General features: G+C 48.9%; 1 long non-coding RNA gene across 1 annotated transcript; it reads right to left on the bottom strand.

Annotated features, from left to right (window-relative positions):
• Nucleotides 1-6,352: 6,352 nt before the first annotated feature.
• LOC138849475 (uncharacterized) lies at nt 6,353-11,041 on the bottom strand. Its single transcript, XR_011388323.1, has 4 exons — nt 10,919-11,041; nt 10,658-10,823; nt 10,323-10,471; nt 6,353-9,343 (listed from the first exon to the last, which is right to left on the bottom strand). It is a non-coding gene; the product is annotated as an uncharacterized lncRNA (long non-coding RNA).
• Nucleotides 11,042-18,970: the final 7,929 nt, after the last annotated feature.

Genomic DNA, 18,970 nt, shown 5'->3' with positions numbered 1-18,970 from the left:
TGCGCTTGCTCCAGGTGGCTCCCGGCCTGCTCTCTGCCTGCTGTGGACCCAGCTGAGGTTCTAGACTTCCTTCTCCCCTAAATAAAGCCCTCACATTCCTGTGCATTTCTCTCACTGAATAAATGCTAAAAAATGGACCGTGTTGCCTGCTTCATTTATAAGCAGCCGATATCTAGAATGCTCCCGTCCATCCCTGTATAACTCCCTGCCTGGATCCCCCCATCACGGGAACTCCAGTTTCTCCCAGGGCAGGTAGGCCGCCGCCATCCTTCTTTTACTCCCCCCACAGTTCTCATCGCTGAAGTCCAGTTTCCTACGTGCGTGGCCGCGGTCCCTGGGGCCACCCTGGTCCCCCCAGCCCCCCTTGTCCTCACGTGCAGGGTGGCGAGTCTCTGCCAGGAGCCAGGCGGGAGCTCCAATCAGTCCTGCTCAGCGCCCACTCCTGAGTCCCAGGTGTCACTCCCAGAGAATTAGGCCTCTGCCTCTACTTCCTGCCCGGGAGCTGCATCACAGCCACTCTCCCCAGCGGAGACGGGAGGTGATGAAGACCAGGCGCTCCGTAGCTTCCCCCGGCAGGGCTAACTTTACTTGGAACAGAGCTCGTGGAAGCCCCGGCTAAGGGCACCGTCACAGGCAATGTCGATTTTGGTTGTGAACGATGATGAGGCTACATCTAAAATTACCTGGAAAGTTGTGGATTATGAAAAAAAAATCTGTGGATTTCAAATTATTTTGCATGCAATCAAGATTTCAATTCCCTCATCCACAATCTTGGTGAAGCTCCTTCCTAGCTTCACGACACAAACAAGTGTTTGGGAGACAATTGAAAGCTTAACAGTTAAGCAAGAGCCGTCCTGAGCCAAAGCAAACCTCAAAGAGCAGCTTCAAAGACCTGGTCCCATGAGGACGCCTGGCTCTAAGTGGATCAGACGGTGGAGTGGCTTGCGGGCCAGGGCATTGTCAAAACAACAGGGCACTCAGCCAGCCAGTAGTGGAGGCTAAATGTTGGGTGTGAGACCCAAAGAGGTAGAGCAGCCAGAAAAGTAAAAGGGAGATCAAACAGAAAGATGGCCCAAGAGTCCGGGATGGCAGGTGGGGCGGGGAGACGACCAGGGTGACCCTGCAGGTGCCCAAGGCTGCACCTCAAGGAGAGACACAAATAGGGGAGACTGAGAGGAGGTGGACCTCGCTGAAGAGGTCCAGCCAAGCCCCCGCCCAGATTTAACAAGCAAATACGGCAAAAGCCTCAGCAGAGAGGTCGGTATCCAGAGTTGCTACATTATCCGCAGTGTCCCTGTTCCAGGAAAAAAAAAAAAAAGCAGAATAAGCTAAAAGAAACCATTATGTAAAACAGTCAAGGAAACAGGAAAGTCACCCAAACATGAATAAATAAAACCTGGACCTCTGTGAGACCAAAGTGTGGAGGTTAGCAGACAAAGACTTCAACATCACTCTTACAAGGAAGTTCAAAGAGCTATAGAAACTGCTTAAAAAATTAAACACTGGTGTGCTTACAGCGTCTTGTCAAACAGGACTACAAAGAGCTGGAAATGACGAAGGCGAGCCAACCGAGAAACGTTGCGTTGAGAAGCGCCCTGGCACGGATGAGAAACGCACCAAGTGTCTCAAGAACTGAAATGAGCTGTCAGAGAAGCAAACCAGCAGATCTGGGGTTGGGTGGTTAGGGATCCCACCCACTACAGACCAGAGAACAAAGATCGGGGGAGAGTTGAGGGCACCTCATGGGAGATGCGGGGTCACTAAGCACAGCAAGATTGAAACAAGCGCATCAGGACAGCGGGGAACCAAAGGCGCACGGCAAACTGTTTCAAGCAACGGTGGCGGAAAACGGCTCAGATTTCATGAACATCCTTCCACTACCGAGTCCGAAAACTCAAAGAAGTGCATCCAAATCCAGACGCGTTGTAGACACAATGTTGAGAGCCAAAGACAAAGATCTTGGAAACAGCAGGAAAAACAACTCATCGCATACAAGGGAACCCAACAGTGTGAAGAACTGACTCTTCCCCAAAAGCAATGGAGACCAAAGCAGTGGAGACGCTCAAAATGACTCAAGAGGCGCTGTGGTGCAGAAGGTTAGCCTCCACCCGCTGTGTCAGCATCCCGTATGGCTGCCGGTTCGAGTCCCCGCTGCTCCACTTCCCATCCAGCTCCCTGCTAATGCACCTGGGGAAGCAGCAGAGGATGGCCCGAGTGCTTGGCCATGTGACATAGGAAACAAGAGATCCAACACATCAACAGTAAGATTAAATGTGAGCGGGCTAATCCTCCGCCTTGCGGCGCCGGCACCCCGGGTTCTAGTCCCGGTCGGGGCGCTGGATTCTGTCCCGGTTGCCCCTCTTCCAGGCCAGCTCTCTGCTGTGGCCAGGGAGTGCAGTGGAGGATGGCCCAAGTACTTGGGCCCTGCACCCCATGAGAGACCAGGAGAAGCACCTGGTTCCTGCCTTCAGATCAGCGCGGTGCTCCGGCCACAGCAGCCATTGGAGGGTGAACCAACGGCAAAGGAAGACCTTTCTCTCTGTTTCTCTCTCTCACTGTCCACTCTGCCTGTCCAAAAAAAAAAAAAAAAAAGATTAAATGTGAGCAGATTTAACTGTCTAACTAAAGGCAGAGATTACCAGACTGCATGAAACAAACCAAATAGATTCAAGTGGATGACATCTCTTTAAGTACACACTTCAAGTGAGTCTTACAGAAAGATATAAACAAGCTCCAAGCAAGATGATGGAAAAAGACGCACAGCAATAAAAGAACTAGAATAGCTGTATCAATTACGAGACACAACATATTTAAAGTCATGATTTTTCTAGAAACAAGTTTACAATGATAACACGTCATTTTTTCAAGACTATATTATCATGATAAGCACAAATACACCTAACAAAAGTCTCCAGACAGGTAATGATCCCATGAAAGAAAGGAAAAGAAAATAGAAAAATTGGGGGCTGGCACTGTGGCACAGGGGTTAAACTGGGGTCTGCAGTGCCAGCATCCCGTGCGGGTGCTGGTTTGAGTCCTGGCTGCTGCACTTCCAATCCAGCTCCCTGCTGATGCACTTAGGAGAGCAGCAGAGGATGACCCAGGTCCCAGGGTCCCTACACCCACGTGGGGAATCCGGAGGAGGCTCCTGGCTCTTGGCTTCAGCCTGGCCCATCCCCAGTCACTGTGGTCATTCAGGGAATGAACCAGCAGATGGAAGATATCTCTCTCTCTCTCTCTCTCTCTCATCTCTCTTTCTCTCTCTGTAGCTCTGCCTTTCAAACAAATAAACCTGTTTTTTGAAAAAAGAAGAAAATAGAAAAACAGTAGTTGAATACCTCATGTCCAATAATGGATGCAGTGAGTGAGCAGGAAGTCAACAAGGGCCAGGAGTACCGGAGTCACAGTGACTAGGTGACCCGAGAATGCAGAGCACTCCCACCCCGACCTACACAGAACACTCATTCCCCAAACAGACCATCTGTGGGGTCTACACCAAATCTGAGAGGACTGAAGTCATACACAGTAGGTTCTTCTACCACAATGAGATAGAGATCAATGACAAAGGAGAATGTTGGAAATTCACATTTATGCTCCTAAATCATGAACGAATCAAAGATGAAATCTGAAGGGAAATCATGAAATATTTTCAAATGAATGAAAATGAATGAAGACACCACACTCAAATAATGCAACTCAGGAGGATATAGAAAATATGTCGAGACTCACAATAATAAAAGATACCGAATTAGGAATCAGAAACTATTCACAAAAATGTATCTGGACCCAGACAGCATCACAGGTGAATTCCACCAAACACGTAGAGAAGAAATACCAATCTTCCTAAAGTTAAAAAAAAAACACACACACACACACACACAAAAGGATGAATTGCTCCCTAATCTATTCTACTTGGACAACAGCTGATATGAAAATCAGATGAAGATATCACACGAAAAGAAAACGTCAGATCCATAGTCCTTATGAATGTAGATTCTGAATTCAAAAACACATAAAATTATTATATACCATGAACACAAAGTTATTTTCCAAGGAATACAAGTTTGGTTTAATATTTAAAAATTAGTTAAATTAGGCCAGCGCCATGGCTCACTAGGCTAATCCTCCACCTGCAGCGCTGGTACTCTGGGTTCTAGTCCTGGTTGGGGTGCCGGATTCTGTCTCGGTTGCCTCTCTTCCAGTCCAGCTCTCTGCTGTGGCCCAGGAGTGCAGTGGAAGATGGCCCAAGTGCTTGGGCCCTGCACCCCATGGGAGACCAGGCTCCTGGCTTCGGATTGGCGCAGCGCCGGCCATGGCGGCCACTGGGGGGTGAACCAACGGAAGGAAGACCTCTCTCTCTCTCTCTCTCTCTCTCTCTCACTGTCTAACTCTACCTGTCAAAAAAATAGCTAAATTAATACACATCCAAGGAATAAAGGATAAATAAATAAAAGAATAAAGGCTAGACACAGATAAATCATTGGCAAATATATAACCCACTTTCATGATAAAAGTAATCAATATTTTCAGGAAAGAAATGATCATTTTCAGTATGAGAAAGAGCATCTACAGATAACCACAATTAATGCCACACCTAATGGTGAAAGAATGAATATTTTTCTCCAGCACAAAGAACATGGAGAAGACATTGACTCTCACCATTTCTATTTAATAAAGTGCAGAATCTGTGCGGGAAATTGGGCAAGAAAATAGCTAAAAGACTTCAGATTGGAAAGGCAGAAGTGAAACTGTCCTTTTGGAAATAAACTGACTTATATGAGTTTAGAGAAAACCCTGAGGAACTTACCACAAAATCACTAAAACTAAGAAGCAATTTTGGCATAGTTGGACTATATACGTCCAATATGCAGAACTCGATTGTATTTCCACATAGTTTCAATGAACAACCTAAAAATTAAACTGAGAAACCAATTCCATTTATAACAGCTTCAAAAATACTTCAGAATAGATGTAATAAAACAGGTGTAAAATATTCTACAAACCATAAAACATTGTCAAAAAATGTAAAGAAGTCCTAAAGAAATAGAAAAGCACCCAGATTCATAGTCAAAGAATGTTATCAAGATGGCAATATCTCCAAATTGATACACAGATTTCATACACTCACTATCAAAACACTGTTGGCTTTTTTGCAGAAACTGACAAATTGCTTCTAAAATTCACAAGAAAATGAAAGTTTCTAGAAGAGTGAAAACAATCCTGCAATAAAGATATTCCCAGCTGAAAAACTCACCACGCAGCTACAGCAATTAAGACGGCGTGTTGTGGAGCAAACACGTGAATTGGTGCAGAGGACTGACCATCCATAACGCCGTCACGGCCAGGGTGGTGTTCAACAAGCCGCCAAGACGATCCAATGCGGAAGGAATAGTCGTGTGAGGCAGCAGCTTGGAATCAACCAGATGCTGAAGAATGAGGCTGAACCTCTTCCTCTACTACCCACAGAACTAAGATATCAGGGACGTAAGTGTCTGAGCTAAAACGTGAAAATATGGGAGTAAATTCTTACGACTGGCGGTAGGCAAAGTCTTCTTGGATACACAGCAAACGCAGACATGACAAAAGAAAAAAACAGCACCGAAGTCGGACTTCACTGGAATGAAAGGCTTTTGTGTTAGCTGCCATCAAGAAAGGGAAAGCAAAACCCAGAGTGGGAGACCTGACACAGGGACACCCGACACAGGGAGACCCGACACAGGGAGACCTGACACAGGGACACCCGACACAGGGACACCCGACACAGGGACACCTGACACAGGGACACCCGACACAGGGACACCCGACACAGGGACACCCGACACAGGGAGACCTGACACAGGGACACCTGACACAGGGAGACCCGACACAGGGACACCTGACACAGGGACACCCGACACAGGGACACCTGACACAGGGACACCTGACACAGGGACACCTGACACAGGGACACCCGACACAGGGAGACCTGACACAGGGACACCTGACACAGGGACACCCGACAGGGACACCTGACACAGGGACACCTGACACAGGGACACCTGACACAGGGAGACCCGACACAGGGACACCCGACACAGGGAGACCCGACACAGGGACACCCGACACAGGGACACCTGACACAGGGACACCTGACACAGGGACACCTGACAGGGACACCTGACACAGGGACACCTGACACAGGGAGACCTGACACAGGGACACCTGACACAGGGACACCCGACACAGGGACACCTGACACAGGGACACCCGACACAGGGACACCCGACACAGGGACACCCGACACAGGGAGACCTGACACAGGGACACCCAACACAGGGAGACCCGACACAGGGAGACCCGACACAGGGAGACCTGACACAGGGACACCCGACACAGGGAGACCTGACACAGGGACACCTGACACAGGGACACCTGACACAGGGACACCTGACAGGGACACCTGACACAGGGACACCTGACACAGGGACACCTGACACAGGGAGACCTGACACAGGGACACCTGACACAGGGAGACCCGACACAGGGACACCTGACAGGGACACCTGACACAGGGACACCTGACACAGGACAGAACGCACTGGCAGATCTTCTACCTCAGGTAGAGAAAAAACCCAAATGGTAAGTAAGCATCTGATGGGACATTTCAAATACGCATATAGCCAAGAACAACATGTAAGGACTTCCAGTGCCATCGGGCACCAGGGAAACCGACAGAACCACAGTGAGGCGCCCCTTCAGGAAGCCTCCGGAAGAGAGATTGTCTCCGTCCGTTTGTGCTGCTTTAGCAAAACACCCAAGACTGGGGAATTCATAGAGGCAGAATTCCGTTTCCTGATAGTTCTGGAAGCTGAGTCCAAGATGGGGAGCCAGCTCTGGTGGGGGCCTTCTGGTTACACGTCGTCCACACCATCACGCAGTGGGAGGCAGAAGGGCAAAGAGGCAGGAGGGGCAGACACCCATCAAAGCAGGGATCTCTCCCATGTGGGTGGAGCCTTCCTTGCCTAATCATGCCTCAAAGCCCCCCAACACACACACACACACACACACACACACACACAGATACTGTTATAATGACAGTTAAATTTCTTTTTTTTTTTTTTTTTGACAGGCGGAGTGGACAGTGAGAAAGAGAGACAGAGAAAGGTCTTCCTTTGCCGTTGGTTCACCCTCCAATGGCCGCCGCGGCCGGCGCATCACACTGATCCGAAGGCAGGAGCCAGGTGCTTCTCCTGGTCTCCCATGGGGTCAGGACCCAAGCACTTGGGCCATCCTCCACTGCACTCCCGGGCCACAGCAGAGAGCTGGCCCGGAAGAGGGGCAACCGGGACAGAATCCAGCACCCTGACCGGGACTAGAACCCGGTGTGCCCGCACTGCAAGGAGGAGGATTAGCCTAGTGAGCCTCGGCGCCGGCAATGACAGTTACATTTCAACGTGAGCTTTGGAAGGAACAAGCATTCCAACCACAGCAAATATACGAAATGCTTGAAAGGCAAGAAATGAAAACCCTCACCCACTATGGTGCTGACTCTGCCTCACTTCTTGAGGAACGTCTGAGTTGTTTTCCAAATTATACAGACACCACGTGACCTACCAATCCTCCTCAGGAATTCCGCCAGGAGAAATGAAAACCTGCATCCAGGCAAAAACTTGTACATTGATATTTTAGTCATCATATTTGTACTAGCTGAATCTTTGGAGAAAACACAAATGTGAGATTTATCTACCTAATCATGAATAGATAAATAAAATGTGGTATATCCCAATAATGAAATAATATTCACACTAAAGAGGAATGCAGCACGGGTTTACCCTGTAATACGGATAAATCTGAATAATAGTACATAAGTGAAAGAGCCAGATACTAAGGAGCCCGTATTATCTGGCCCCATTTACAGGAAATGTTCACAACACAGCAGCGTCCCCACCCGCCATGTCTAGTGTCGCTTCATACTATTTCACTCACCTGCACCCAACTGTGGTTCAAATATATTCAATAGAAAAGTCCAGAAACAACAAATCCCTAAGCTTTGAGCTGCACGTCATTCTGAGTGGCATGACAAAATCTCATCCCACCCAGGACATGAGCCAGCCCCCTGTTCAGGGTTCCCATGCTGTCTACATTACCTGCCACTGTCGCTCCCCGTCTTCGTGGAGGAACGACACAGGACCCTGCGCTGTTCTTTGGTCTGCTCGGCCCTCCCCGGGTTTGCTGCTGGTTCTTCCCGGGTTGGCTACCGACCCTTCCACCTCCGTGGAAGGGCGGTTCCCCCTGCCACTTTCCCCACTTCCGCGGGGGAGCGGCACACTGCCGGCCGGCTCTCTCAGGGGCTGCACAGGTGTTCCTTCAGATAGATGTTCCCGGTGCATGTTGTCTCTCTCCTCCTTTATAGTCCTCTTCCACCAATCCCAACTCTGCTACCCACACGCCGAGTACGCTGCTCTCCTCCAATCAGGAGCAGCTCCTACAGCTTGTCAAGTTGGTGAGAGGCAGCTGGGTAGAAGCTGTTTGCTCCTCTCCCAGCGCCATATTGTGGGAGAGCAGATGCATAGAATAAGTCTTAATTCCAGTAACAGTCTAGTCCGAGTTGCTCCCCACCTGCCACCAGTCACTTACCCACTTGGTCATCAGATCAACTGCTGCGGAGCCACAGTGTGTTCACACTGCTTCTTCCCAGTGAAAAGGTGGAAGTTCAATACGATATTATGAAAGAGAGGGATCATATTCATATAACTTTTATGATGGCTTATTGTTATAATTGTTCTGTTTTATTGTTAGTTATTGTCAGTCTCTGTGCCTTGTAGATCATTTATTAAGGCTTTGTGTGGATGTGTGGAACACACAGTATATATAAGGTTGGTGCAATCTGTAGCTCAGGCATCCAGTGGGAGTCTGGAATGTATCCCACAGACTAAAATGGGACTGGTGTAGGTGAAAGTGTAGCAGGAAAAAGTAAATAGATGGTTAGGCAGGGACAGGAGAGTAAACGAAGACAGGAAATTGGCTTACAAAAGACAAAGAATTCCTTATGGGGTGACAAAGTGCTCTATAATCAGATTTGGTGATTGTTGTAAAACTGTGAATATAATGGAATCATTAAATTATATTTTTTAAATAGGAAAGTTGCGTAATATGTCAAATGCCTTGCTGTACAAGGGGTCTTCACAAAGCACACATACTATGAAAAAGTTATGCATATAGTTCAAAACACTCGCATCAAAATAAAGCCATACCAACACACCTGGGAAATACCTCGTCTTAGGCGGTAAGAAGGACTAGACATCCGTGTGATTTCTGCTGTAATCGGAGCACGAGCAAACCTCGAATTTATGATGAAGCTCGGCTGGAAGAAAGGGGAAACCACTGATGCTTTATAAAGAGGTTCTAAGACCAATGTTCAGGCAAATAGCAGCGTACAGGCGAGACCCCGTTTGAAGAATGAGCGAGACAGTGTTGACGAGGAAGCCCGTGGCAGCACACCATCCCCATGAACTGAGGAACACGATTGTTGTTCATGCCCTCACTGGGGGGAACCGACAACCAGCAGTGAAAGTAATGCCCAACGCCACACACCTGAACTGACTCAGCTTACACAGCTCTGAGCGGAGAGTTGAAGGGGAGAAACTTTCCCCACCACGGGCACCCGAACCACGGCTCCCAGAGCACGTGCAGACCGGGAGCTTCTGCCCACGTGGGATCACGACCTAGAGGCACTTCTGGGAAGACCTGGCAGGGGCTGGGACCTGGCTTTCCCACGGCAGTGCTGAAGACAGAGCAGTGGCTGTCAAGGGGTGGACGTGGTCAAGCCAAACCAGGAGCAGACAGGTCAAGAGCAAAGGTCATGGCAAAAGTTTTGTTTTGTTTTTGCTTTTTGCTATGCTCAGGGCGTTTTGTGTGTTAGCCTCCTGGAGGACCAAAGAACGATCACATCTGCTTATTGGGAGCGTTTCGAGAAAGCAAACCACAGCTTTGGTAGAAAAACGCCTGGGGGCCGGCGCTGTGACTCACTTGGTTAATTCGCCGCCTGCGGCACCGGCATCCCATATGGCACCGGGTTCTAGTCCCGGTTGCTCCTCTTCCAGTCCAGCTCTCTGCTGTGGCCCGGGAAGGCAGTGGAGGATGGCGCAAGTGCTGGGGCCCTGCACCCCATGGGAGACCAGGAGAAGCACCTGGCTCCTGGCTTTGGATTGGCACAGTGCCATCCGTGGCGGTCATTTGAGGGGTGAACCAACAGAAGGAAGATCTTTCTCTCTGTCTTTCTCTCACTGTCTATAACTCTACCTATCAAATAAAAATAATAAAATAAAAAAAAAGAGAAACACCTGGGACAGCTTCTCAGAGAGTCCTTCTCCATCGTAACAGTGCACCTGCTCACTCTTCTCATCACACAGGGGCGGTTCTGACGGAAAATCATTAGCCATCCACCTAGGGTCCTGCCTTGGCTCCTTCTGACTTCTCTTTGGTTCCTAATCTTAAAAAAAATTAAACGGCACAGATTTTTCTCGTTAATGATGTAAAGTGGATTGCATCGATGTGGTTGAATTTCCAGGCATGGGAAAAAGGGCTGCTATCTTGTCTTACAAAGATATGTCGAACTTGATCGAGTTTCTAGTGAGAAATAAAGTTTACATTTCATTTTTTTTCGACTTTTACTTACTTAGAGAAAGAGCGAGAAGGAGCCAGTGTCCTCTGTTTCACTCCCCAGATGCCCACAGCAGCTGGAGCTGGGCCAGGTGACCGCGAGGAGTAGGGAATGGAATCCACGTCTCCCACGTGGCTGGCAGGAACCCGGTGGCTTCACTGTCTGTGCGGCCTCCCAGCATCTGCTGAGCGGAAGTTGGAGTCAGGAGCCCAAGATGGGATCGAACCCAAGTCCTCTGGGGCAGGAGGCAGGCACGAACCATCTCTCTCAGTTTACCTTTTGATCCCTATTCCCATGAGCCTTTTGGAGACCTGTCATAGAGCTGTTTTAGAAATGCGTAAGCGAGGCCGGCGCCGCGGCTCACTAGGCTAACCCTCCGCCTTACAGCGCCGGCACACCGGGTTCTAGTCCCGGTCGGGGCGCCGGATTCTGTCCCACTTGCCCCTCTTCCAGGCCAGCTCTCTGCTGTGGCCCGGGAAGGCAGTGGAGGATGGCGCAAGTGCTTGGGCCCTGCACCCCATGGGAGACCAGGAGAAGCACCTGGCTCCTGGCTTTGGATCAGCGCGGTGCGCCGGCCGCGGCGGCCATTGTGGGGTGAACCAACAGAAGGAAGACCTTTCTCTCTGTCTCTCTCACTGTCTGCTCTGTCTGTCAAAATAAAAAAAAAAAAAAAACGCATAAGCGAGAGGTGGGTAGAGTGTTACAGACTAAATGTATTCAGACTTCTCAGTGAGCCTAGTAAGTGACGTGTTTGCCATCTGCATCCATGATATCCTCACGTGAGGGCCAGTGTTTCATCAGAGCGTGCATGAAGGCGTCTTCAAAAGTCTTCATGGGTGGAATGACCATGCACACTCAACAAAGCACTGGCTATCGCGTTCCGAGGTGGAATGACCATGCACACTCAACAAAGCACTGGCTATCACGTCTCGGCCTTGGGCTAAGATCGCGGGTGAGATCCGCGGGCTGTCACAGGTCCCAGGCATTCTCTGCCCCTCCACGACTCCCAGAGGCCCCAAGCAGCTGGCTTCTCTGAGCCGCATCCTCCTGCCTTCCTGATGGCCACGCTCAGAATGTCCACGCCTATGTGTTAAGTACAGCAGGATCCGGAGGTGCGTGAGGACGGGCGGGGCCTCGGTCTTCAGGGTGGAGCACTGGTGACGGGTCAGTGCCTCATAACCCACAGCCCAGAGGACCCCCATTCCCTCCTCTGTCCTAGGGGACCCAGGGAGAAGAGGCCCCCCAGCAGAGCTCCACCAGGCTACAACTGACTTGGATTTCCAGTGAGAAATCAGTCACCCAGCCCGTGGTACTTGGTTAGAGCAGCCTCGACAGACAGAGACAGGCCTGCCGGCCAGCCTGGCCTCCGGCCACTTGAGTGGGAGCTCAGAGGGTAGGCAGTGTGTGCTGATGAAACGGCCCCAGCGCCACCATGGCTTTGCCAGCAGCTGCACCTGCCGGTCCCACACGTCCTGTCTCAGCCGCCTCCACCTTGGCTCTTCCAGGGATCCCGGAGCTCCTTCACTCCCCGAAGCCTCTCACTCTCAGGGTGGAGCTGCTCTCTGCTGGAGCTACTGCTTAGAGACACCCTCCTCTCCCCTTGGTGGCCAAGCCTCAGCACCCGGTTCCTCGTGGCTGCTGCCATCTGGCCCTGCCGGGGCCTCCGTGGGGACAGGATGCTTGACCTCATGAACAGGAACTCGCTAAGGTTGAGAGGAAGAATTAGCTCCGCCCTTCAGATTCCTCACATCACGCGCAGCCTATGGCGTTTGTCCCACGCCTTTGCAGGTCCTCGTCTGTGCGGTGAGATGTGTTGTGACAAGGCTGCGTGCGGTGGCCTTCTGCTTCTAGTTTCCCACGAGACCAGTGACACTCTCGCAAACGTTCTCCTACAGGATGCACCAGCCACAAGTATGGTCTGGGCACCACACTGTCACACTGCCGTGCTCACAGGCCTCTTAATCTAGGGTGTATTCTGAGAAGTGCGTCGCTAGGAAGTTTCATTGCAGTGTGCAACAGAGGGAAGTTATACAAACCTAGGTGGGTTTCTACACAACACACCACACACACACAGTAGCCTAGACCTACAGAAGATCAGAACCGTCACTGTCCTGTCTTCCCCCTCCACATCCTGAACCACAGGAAGCTCTCCAGGGACAGCACCAGAAACGGGACTGTCACACACACGCCCCTCCATGATAGCAATGCCTGCTTCAACTGACTCCTGTAGTTGACTGCTAACTTTGTATTTTTCTAAGTAGGAACACACTCTGAAATAATGATAAAAAGCCTAGTCTACATAAGCCAGTAACATCGGTCTCAAGCACTCTGCATCGTATGCAATTGTGCGTGCGAGTCTCTTGTGTGGTTCCGTGCAGTAGGGGTGCTCACTCCAGTGTCACTGCACACATGTCAGGCGTGCACTGCACCACCACCTCGCCGTGACGCCAGCACTGGGCACAAGCAGTCTGCGGCTCTGTTATAAACTTACCGGACCGCCATCACGCAGCCAAATGCGTGGTGTGCTGATGACCAAATTGATGCCATGTGCTGCGTGCCTTCCTCTCAGATAAGAATCCCCAGGACGGTGTTGAGAGCTGACTGTGGAGCAAGCCTTTGGGCGGGTGGTTAAGATGCCTGAATCCCACATCAGTCCCTGATTTCCGTATGCACCTCTGGGTTCTGACTCCACCTTCCTGCCAATGTAGGTCTGGGAGGCAGCAATGATGTCCCAAGTAATCGGGTGCCTACCACCCATGGGGGAGACCTGCTCTGCGTTCCTGACTGCTTGCATTGGCCCTGGCCCAATCACAGCCCTCCCAGGCATTTGGAGTGTAAATCAGTAGACGAAAGCCCCTACCACTGCCAGTGTGTGTGTGTGTGTGTGTGTGTGTGTGTGTGTGTCTCAAATAAAAATAAATAAATTTTTAAAATAGGGGTTGGCATTTTGATGCAGTGGCTTAAGCTGCTGCCTGTGATGCCAGCATCCCATGTGAGCCCCATTTCAAAACCCAACTGCTCTACTTCAAATCCAGCTCCCTGCTAATGTGCCTGGGAAAGCTGCAGAAGGTGACCCAAGTGCTTGGGCCCCTGCACCCATCTAGGGGACCCAAATGAATCTCCTGGCTCATGGCTTTGGCCTGGCCCAGCTCTGACCACTGTAACCATTTGGGGAATGAACCAATGGATAGAATCTCTCTCTCTCTGTGTCTTTCAAATAAGTGAATAAATCTTTTTAAATTAAAAAAATGTCAATTTTATTATAAACACTTAAACCACTTTTAAAGCTTGCTGTATATGCATTCTCTTTTTTTAGAGATATATTCATTTGAAAAACAGAGAGAGGAAGACACACACACACACACACACACACACACAGAATCTTCCATCCCTTGCTTCACTCTCCAAATGGCCACAGTGGCCATGCCTGGGTCAGGCTGAAGCCAGGAGCCTGGTCTTCCAGGGATGCAGGAACCATCTTCCACTGGCTTCTCAGGTGCGTGAGTGGGGATCTGGAAGGGAAGGGGGGTAGCTGGCGCCTCAGCAGGTGCGCAGTAGGGGATACTAACACTGCATGTGGTGGTGTCATCGGCAGCACCACTGTGCCAGTCCCAGCACCTGCACTTCCAGAGCGGAAATCCAAGCCCTGGCTTCCCGTCCTCGGCACCTGCCTGTTGGACTCACCTGCTGTGGGCTACGGATCATCTCCAGGGTCACGTGGTGCTGACTGGATATGAATCCTCTGTGTTTAGCACAGCCTCACTAAGGGACTTGATCTTTCCTTGGAATGGGTAAGAATTTATCCTGAACTCACAACAGCCACAAATCGGGGACTTTTTTGCTGATTGTGCCAGACCTCTGGAGGGCCAATTTCAAGAATTCTATCAAATCAAGTCAAATCATGTCGATGTCTCATGGATGAAGATCCACCTTGTGCTATTTCCCATAACTGCCATAGCCACCGATGGCCCACATTCATTGCCTTCCTTCAAGTCATATAATATCACACCTCTTCATTAACATGCTAGCCGGTGATGCATATAGAAGGGCTCACTCTACAGCAACTAAAATGCTCTTTCTAGGACACATTTATGGGACTCCACCCAACAAGCGCTGACCTTGGGATTTTCTTGAAGTCCAACATGAGAAGTTGGTCACAGGGATGATGTGATGGCGGCAGGGGTGGGGGTCTTTGGCAGAGCCCTTGTCTGGGAACAGCAGACTGGCTGCCAGTCACTGCTGGAGCAGGGTCTGCCCTGTAGGACAGAATTTCTCAAAGCACTTGTCCCCGCTAGCCCCAGTGTAGAGAAAGACCTTGGCCATGCTTTGACTTGGCCTTGGGATGGAACCGGAAGGCACCAGGGAGGAGAGAGATTGTTGACAATTTATTCTGCATCATTTCACTTGTTGCAATGAGAACACATTACATGGCTTGCTTTACAATTGCTGATATGGAGCATTTGTAAGATAAAAAGTAATCCCTATTTTGAAGGAGGCTTCTGGTGATGAAGTCCAGGACCCCTCCTATAGCACAGGGGGTCTTTCAAACTCACATCATCTCAGGCTGGAAGCTCATCTTCTCCCATGCCACCTGTTGTGTAGGCTCCTGGGTCCCTGCATCCCTGGATTGTCACAGCTCCCCAAATACACCTAATGTGGTCTAGCACCCCCTGCTGGCTTCCCACAGCATTTCCCAGAGGCTGTTGATTTGCTTCAGGTCCTAAGACTGTTGAGGTCTCTGGTACTTGAGTCAACTCTGGATCAGGTCTCAGTTAAGTGTTACTTATCCCTTCACAGCATCCCTCGTTGGGTATGCAGCAAGATTTTCCCCCATCTAACTGAAGAGGAACCTAAGATTTTGAAAAATTACACAACTTGCCCAAAAGTTGCATGGTTACTAGCTGGTGTAGCCAAGATATGCTGGGCCTGCTGGGCCAGCTCTGGACGCCCACAGTCTACCTGGGAGTCTGGCATTAACTGAGAGCTCCTTGTGTGGCTGGCTGCGTGAGCTGCTCTCCATACCCCCCAAGGCTGGCAGGATAGCCACTCAGTAGATGTTTAACTAGCGACTGTTGAACAAATAGTGGAATGCAAGAGTGAATCACAAAGATATGATTCTTATTCACTTTCTAGTGTTAAAATACAACTTCTGGGCAGATCCTATCCTAAGCCTCTTATCAGATCACGGGAGGCAGCCCCTGTTATCAACACCTTGGCAGGGTCACTGGGTGTTAACATTCCCAGGAGAGTGCCGGGAGCTTGCAGACTCAGCAAATACTGGTGTCCTGGTTTTTTTTTTTTTTTTTTTTTTTTTTTTTTTTTTTTTTACTGTATGTGCTACCTAAGCGAGCACAGTACTGGTCTCCCTGCTGCCCTCCTGCACAAAGCTAGATAAATGGAGAGTACCCATGTGAGACTCTGGAGTGTACTGTGGACAGAGGGTCCTGGATCCAGGGATGGAGAGGACACCAAGACAAGCTCCTCGCTCTGCACCACCTTGCTCAACACCATGCTCATGCCCATGGTCAGAAAGACAAGGGAAGTACCCAGCCCAAGCCCACTCCCTAGAATACCCACTGTGGCTGCTCGTAGTTAACCAGCATTAACAAGCTGCCTTCCTATAAGCTGTCTCAGGTAAGACTCTTGGACACCAGCTCTATTTGCATGGCTGAGAGAGGCTGAACTCACATGGGTCCAACTGAGGTGCCTCTGCCAGCGACGTGGAGCAGAAGGCTCCTGTGGGCCTCTCCACCAACTCCAGCAGAGGCCCTGGCCCTCCAGGCAGCGCTGTCCCTCAGAGTCACTGTCCATCCCTCTTCTCTTTGTGGCCAGCTTCTCCAGACACTGAGAATCACCAGGACACATGGGCTGATTCCTCTCCCTTTATAGTCTCCTTTCTCAGTCTGAAACCCAGGGAAAGAAATGGAAGACCACAAGGGCCTAAAGCAAAACCCTCTTTTTTTCCCCTGAGGTTTTGTGCCTCCTCGAGGAGTGGCCAGGCCGCTGCTTCTCCAGGCTCTTAATGGAGACAGGACAGGGGACTCCAGAGGGGAACATTTTATCCAGGAGTATATTGTTTAAGTTCCCTTCAACTCTCCCAATTTATTTCTTAAAGAAATTGAAGACTGGGATTAGAGAGAATTTTAAATATAAACTACAAAACAATCTCTGCATTTGTAGGGCTCTCACTGGGCATGAAGGGACAGGAAGGCAGTCATTCTTTCTGGGTTAAAATGGAACAGGTGAGGGAGGAAATCCTCCCAAACTCCTCCTATGAGGCCAGCATCAGCTTAATTCCAAAATCAGAAAAAGATACAACAAAGAAAGAGAACTACAGACCAATATCCCTGGTGAATGTAGATGCAAAAATCCTCAACAAAATACTAGCTAATTGAGTAAAACAACACATCAGAAAGACCATTCACCCAGACCAAGTGGGATTTATCTCAGGTATGCATGGATGGTTCAGTGTATGCAAATATATATCAAATAAACAATGTATGCAAATTAATCAACAAATTAAAGAATAAAAACCATATAATTATCTCAATAGATACATAGAAATCATTTGATAAAATACAACATTCTTTCATGATAAAAAATAACCTTAAGCAAACTGGGTGTAGAAGGAACATTCCTCAACACAATCAAGGCAATATACAACAAACCCACAGAGGAAAAATTGGAAGCATTTCCACTAAGATCTGGAACCAGACAAGGATCCCCTCTTTTACCATTGCTACATTGCTATTCAGTATTGTTCTGTAAGTTTTAACTAGAGCCACTAGGATGTAACCAATCCCTGGAGAAATGACATTCTCTTCAATAAATGATGCAGGGAAAATTGAACATACAGGTTCAGAAGTATGGAACAAGACCTCTACCTTACCCCCTATATAAAAATCAACTCAAAATGGACCAAGAATCTAAATCTACCCCCTGACACCATCAAATTACTAGAGGAAAATATCAGGGAATATCTGAAAATCATAGGCGTAGGCAAAGATTTCTTGGAAAAGATCCCAGAAACACAGACAATCAAAAATAAATAAATAAATAAACAAACAAATGGGATTGCTTCAAGTTAAGAAGCTTTTGCCTTACAAAGGAAACACTCAGCAAAGTGAAGAGGCAATCCACAGAACAGAAGAAAATATTTGCAAACTAGGCAACTGATAAAGGATTAATATCCAGAATCTATAAAGAGCTCAAGAAACTCAACAACAACAACAAAACAAACAACCCAGTTAAGAAATGGGCAAAGGACATGAACAAGCATTTTTCAAAGGATGAAATTCAAACGGCCAACAGACACATGAAAACTGCTTGGATCAATAGCCATCTGTCTGGCGCTGCTGCTCAACAGGCTAATCCTCCGCCTGTGGCGCTGGCACCCCGGGTTCTAATCCCGGTCAGGGCACCAAATTCTGTCCTGGTTGCCCCTCTTCCAGTCCAGCTCTCTGCTGTGGCCCAGGAGTGCAGTGGAGGATGGCCCAAGTGCTTGGGCCCTGCAGCTGCATGGGAGCCCAGGAGAAACACCTGGCTCCTGGCTTTGGATCATTGCGGTGCACCAGCCATAGCGCACCAGTCGCAGCGGCCATTGGAGGGTGAACCAACAGTAAAGGAATACCTTTCTCTCTGTCTCTCTCTCTCTCTCACTCACTGAAGCAAGACCCCTACCTTTCACCTTACACAAAAATTCACTCAACATGGATTAAAGACTTAAATCTATGACCCGACACCATCAAATTATTAGAGAACATTGGAGAAACCCTGCAAGATATAGGTACCAGCAAAGACTTCTTGGAAAAGACTCCAGAAGCACAGGCAGTCAAAGCCAAAATTAACATTTGGGATTGCATCCAATTGAGAAGTTTTTGTACTTCAAAAGAAACAGTCAGGAAAGTGAAGAGGCAACCAACAGAATGGGAAATAATATTTGCAAAACTATGCAACAGATAAAGGGTTGATAACCAGAATATACAAAGAAATCAAGAAATTCCACAACATCAAAACAAACAACCCACTTAAGAGACAGGCCAAGGACCTCAATAGACATTTTTCAAAAGAGGAAATCCAAAGGGCCAACAGACACATGAAAAAATGTTCAAGATCACTAGCAATCAGGGAAATGCAAATCAAAACCACAATGAGGTTTCACCTCACCCTAGTTAGAATGGCTCACATTCAGAAATCTACCAACAACAGATGCTGGCGAGGATGTGGGGAAAAAGGGACACTAACCCACTGTTGGTGGGAATGCAAACTGGTTAAGTCACTATGGAAGACAGTCTGGAGATTCCTCAGAAACCTGAATATAACCCTACC

The sequence above is a fragment of the Oryctolagus cuniculus genome, chromosome 4, assembly GCF_964237555.1.
Source record: "Oryctolagus cuniculus chromosome 4, mOryCun1.1, whole genome shotgun sequence".
Taxonomy (NCBI): Eukaryota; Metazoa; Chordata; class Mammalia; order Lagomorpha; family Leporidae; genus Oryctolagus; species Oryctolagus cuniculus.
The sequence above is the reverse complement of the archived record's forward strand: the minus strand, read 5'-3'. Positions and strand labels throughout refer to the sequence as shown.